The sequence below is a fragment of the Microtus ochrogaster genome, chromosome 4 (genome assembly GCF_000317375.1).
Source record: "Microtus ochrogaster isolate Prairie Vole_2 chromosome 4, MicOch1.0, whole genome shotgun sequence".
Taxonomy (NCBI): Eukaryota; Metazoa; Chordata; class Mammalia; order Rodentia; family Cricetidae; genus Microtus; species Microtus ochrogaster.
Window position 1 is genome coordinate 38693168 of NC_022011.1, and position 5125 is coordinate 38698292.

The following is a 5125-nucleotide window of genomic DNA, read 5'->3' on the forward strand; positions in this document are numbered from 1 at the left end:
AGACTTCTCCCAGGTCCTCAAGCCAAAGCTCTGGCTCAGCTCCCATTGGGTGGAATTACCATCCCTCCTCCAATCACTGTAGCCACTGGAATGGGATGCACTGATTGGCTTAGGTCCGGGTCACGTGTTCCCTCCCTTATCAGGAAGAACTGAAGATGGAAGGGAGGAAAGGAGTAGGCTTGACACAAAAAGTTTCACCTTCCCTTTCAAGCATAACAAACTAATTGGAACCAATACTTCAAATAATAACAATGAAGTTTAAAAATAATCAACAATGTCTCCCCGTATGTTCTCTGATGTTCATTAGTGACCCCAGCCAAAGGGATCAAGATACAAGTCCTTGGTCTCTACTAAAGCACTCTGACCTGCTCAACCTCCCAAGCATATTGCTATGTTTTGCCATCTGCCTTTGCCCACATGGCCACTTCTAACTACGTTCTTTCTTCTTTCCCTTCACCCTTATCTGATTAATTCTGATTTCTTAGAGTATTTACTCAACAGGAGTATTCTTTTCCACTCTGGGCCTCAAAACATCTATTATGATCCTTAACTTGTTAATCACTCAGTCCCCTCTGCTGGGACATACACCCTATCAGAGCATGAATTCACCTAACTTTATTTAACAAACATATAAATCCTATTCCAAGAGCTCAACAGCATTCTGAGCCTTTATAAACATGCACTGTTTTAAGCTGGGCATGGTGGCCGATACCTATAACCCTGTATTCAGGAGGATGAGGAAGGATTGTGAGTGCAAAGCCAGACTGAGCTACACAGCAAGACCCTATAAAATCAAGCAAGCAAACAATTCTTTATGGCAAACAAATGCAGTCAGTCTGTTAATAAATGGGACAAAGATGAGGAAGCTGGGGCACAGAGACATCATAGCTAATTTATCTGTGCATTTTCCATGAAAAGCACAAGCTAGATATTTTTTGAAAAGACATACCTTAGGGCTCAATGGTTGAATGGTGTCTAGCATGTACAAGGTTCAAGGTTTGATTCCAGCACTACTCAAATCCAAACATTTTAGTGCTTTTTTCGGGTTGCTTCCCCTAGCTGTTTCCAATCCCATGGAGGTGTCCAACTCTTCAGTTTCCCAAGATAGCTCATCTTCTGGGGCTTCTGAGTCTGAAAATAGGGTGTGGTCAAGGAACACTGGAGGATACAATGGAAGCTGTCCTCTCTCTGGCTCTGCTGCTAGATCCACACGCCCTGAGAAAGGACCTGTTAGTCTGTGACACAGAGTGGCCACCTGCTTCTTCCACTCAGAGCTCCTTATCGTCCCCAGGCTTTCAAAGCACAGCCTACAGGTCCCATCACCACAGTCATGTTCCTTCCTGAAGATTCTGAAATTCTGAGACTTCCTGAACACTTGTTCCATTTGCCTCCATTTGTGCTGGCCACCTGCTTCTTTCTTCCTCACCCCTGGGAGGAGGGGCTGCCTCGATTTTTCTTCCTTCTTCATGCTCCCTTACTATCTTCATTTCCCTTTTTACCTGCCCTCTCTCCTGCATGGCCTGAGGGTGTCTCCCTGTTTGTGCCCTTGGCATAGCTGTTCCCTATCTGTCTTCTAGCTCAGTTTGCTCCCTTCTTGGCATGTTGTGTATGGTATGCTACCCGGTATGTCCAGGACTGGCTCTAGGATCTCTTGCTGCCTTAACAGAATGAGAGAACCTTTCTGTGACAGGACAGCTTCAGAGCCCCTCCACCCATGACATCCACCCTAAGAGCTACCCACTGGCTCCCATTGCTCCTTGGAGCCCCTTTGCCCAACCCAAGGGGCAAGAAACCCTGAGGGCCACATGGACAGGGTGTCTGCCAGCTGCCCCAAGGACCAGGTCTCTGTGGCTTCTCTTAATGAACCAACCTTCAGTGACACATTCATTATTCCTGTTCAGTCGCTCCGAGTCAAAACTGATTAGTTACACTTACCATCGTAAAGATGTAATGATTTTATTGTTTATCTTCAATTTATTTTGATTAACATCTCCGTTCTTTTCATTGCAAGTGCAATTAGGTGCAATCTAACAGCGACTACTTTAATTTTGTTGAAATTAAGATGAATAAGTGACGGCTTATGGTGCTTTGTTTAACAAATAAATCATAGTTAAGAGGAGTGTATTAGTAATAAATGAAAAAAAAAAGACAGCTTAATTAAAATGCACGGAGCCAGCCTCTTGATGTACATCCAAAAACCAAATCTGTATTCCAAAAATCAGAAGGAGCCAGGGCTTAGAAAGACCCTTGTTGCCTCTGGACATGGCGATCAGAGGATGGCAGGCAGAATGATCTAGTTTTGAAGCTGCTGCCGTGTAAAGAAGGCAGAACATTATGGTCCTCCTGAGAAGGTCCCACTTTGTCACCAGGGGAACCTGGGAAGAAACAGATGTGGGCGGGGAAGAGAGGCCTCATCACCCCCTAAGAGACCAGGGGCAGTCCACATCGAGATTCTCTTCCGGAGACTACTACAAACAGAGGACAGATCGCCGCCCCCATCTGTGTGTACGGGGAGGGCCAGGTCGCCCAGTCTGGGGAGTCCCTCGCCAAGCCCAGACCCCAGGGCAAGTTAACTCTCCTCCCCGCTGGGCTGAGAGGGACTTCCCCATCTCTTGATTTGGAAACAAAGTGCAGAAAGTCAGCCCTGGAAAGTTTCCCCGTGTGAAGTTTAAAAGCGCTTGTGCCGAAGAGGCCGGCTTTGAAGCAGCTCTCGGGGCCCCACGGCAGGCTCCTGCGAGTCAGAGGGCCGGCCTTGCCTCAGATCCGCCGTGCCTGCCTCGGCAGGGCTGGGAAATGGGAATTGTTTTTAAGTAGAAATATTACTTGCGGAGCTAACTCCTTCACCACCGCCTTTCTTTTGTTCTCAGCTGTCTCTTTCTTCACTCTGCCTTCTCTTTCTTTTGATTCTTCCTTTTAGCGAACAGGAACCAGCAGGCCTGGGTTCAAACCCTAATACAGGCCGTGCAGGACTCTGGGTCAGGGGAGCTCACCTTTCCGGACCTTAGCAGTTTATCAGAAAAGGGAAGGTAACCATGCCCAAGAGGCAGGGATGCCCTGAAGGCTGGCAGAGGTTACTGCACGAAGTGCCTGAAACCTACTTACCTGGCAGTAAAGAAGAGCTTCCATGCTCTCTAAAGACCTTTTGCCTGCTGCCGGCTACTTCTTCGTAGGCAGGTCTCCTCCGTGGCTCATTTGAGTCCTGCTTCCTTTTCAACCCTCTGCGTGGAAGCTTTATTTTGTTCCCATCCTCTCAGCATGTGAGAGTTACTGAGTGTCTGTCTTTTGCCAGGAATAGTAGTAGCACACCCTGTGGGACTAGTATGTTAATCAATTCAAGGCTGGCCTACCTTCAGAGAACTTCCAGTCTCAAGTACCCCGTGAGACTCCCTTATACTGGTCATCGATTTCCTGTGTTCCAAAGTGTCTATCATTGTCTTGTGAGGGCAGGGATAATGCCCAACACATAGCCTGTCACACAGTAGATGATCCCAGTGGCCACTAGTTATTGGTTAGAGAGCTGTTTGCAGACAACTTCTGTGTACCTGAGGGGGTGACAAAGAGAACTAACCGTAGCTATGTGCTCCTGGGCAGGTCACCTAGGTGAAGAAAGAGATGACACGTTGAGGTGGACAGTGCTTAGGACAGGGTGGTGGAGGACAAGAGATGGTAACCTCTTTAAAAGACCAAAAGCAAATGGCAATGGCATGTCTTGCTGGACCTGGCTTCTTCCAGTTCAGAAATAGGAAACCAGACTGAAGTGGTTGGAGATTAATATTATTGTGGGTTCCACTACCAAGGTTCAGATTCCTACATAAGATCCTCAGGACCCACCCCCTCAGCCTGGACCACCTCTTCTGCCTCATTCTCCTCCCACACATGGGTTTCTGGCCATGGCATTTCTGCCTATGCCTAGAACACATCCTTCACCCATTGCTTTAGCATCCCCTTCTAGCTACTGTGTCCCCTGGTCTCTCCTTCCAGTCTCAGCTTTGAGGACCACACCTTGAGAAAGTCCCTCCTTCCAGATCAGCTACCCAGGACACTTGGTCCCATCACACTCGTTCTGCTGTCACAATATGTGTTTTGTACTCCAGTTTGCTTCACCAGTTAGGAGCCAGTGACAAACCACACCTGCCTTGTCAGCTGCCATCCCTTCCACAGAACCTGAATAAAAGCTAGGGCAGGATGGAAACCTTCCAGAGACTAGCACATTAAACAAACCACGAATAATCTAACTCATAACACCAAAAAGAAAAGTGGTAATTGTTTCTATTTCCTGGATGAGGAACAAGCTTGGGAAGGTGTGTCCTGCCCAAGTAATTCATCTCGAACTCACATCAGTACTCTGAAGATGCACACATTTAGGAAGCACCTCTTGGTACTTAAAAGCCAATCAGAGGGCCTGGTAAGAAAGAACCAGCAGGAAACACAGCCTGGGATATCAGAGGCAACTCTGGGGTGTGCCCAACCAAATTCTGGAGCAGGGGTTAAGAAACCATAGTTACTATTCAGGAGGGGTTTTGGAGACCCCAGAAGAAAACCCTTGACGCTCTCTGCTAAATTGGTCTCAGGGTGCCCTGGTCGCCAAGCAGCTGCCACGGTGGCTGGTGGCTGCTGAATTTGCTAATGTATGAGGTTGGGGGGGGGGATCCAGAGACACTGGAATATCCTGCTTCCATACTCTGCTTCACAACCCCCCCCTCGTTTATTAGCTTGTATTAAAGATAATGAAACTGAACGGAGGGGTTGGGGTGACTTGTTTGGGGTCCCAGGACAGGAAAATGAGTTGGATTCTGGGGACCTCTGTTCCAAACAGGGACAGGAAAGAACAGCCAATCTTTCAGAGCAGAGGGAGAAAGTGGTAACGAGTTGGAGGTGGGGGGGCGTAGAAATGTGAAGGAGGGAGAAAATGGGAGAATGAGCAAGAGGCAAGGGGTAAGAGAGGCAGTCCTACCTTGGGAAAGAGAGGGGCAGAGAAGAAGATCTGGGGACACGGGGAGGGTTCCAGGGAGGACAGGAGACTAGACAAGAGATCTACAGACGCCGCCGGGGATGGATGGAGACGGAGGGAGGCGGGTCGAGCCAAACGGGGAGCGGGGCTAGCAAAGCCGGTGACTGGGCGGGG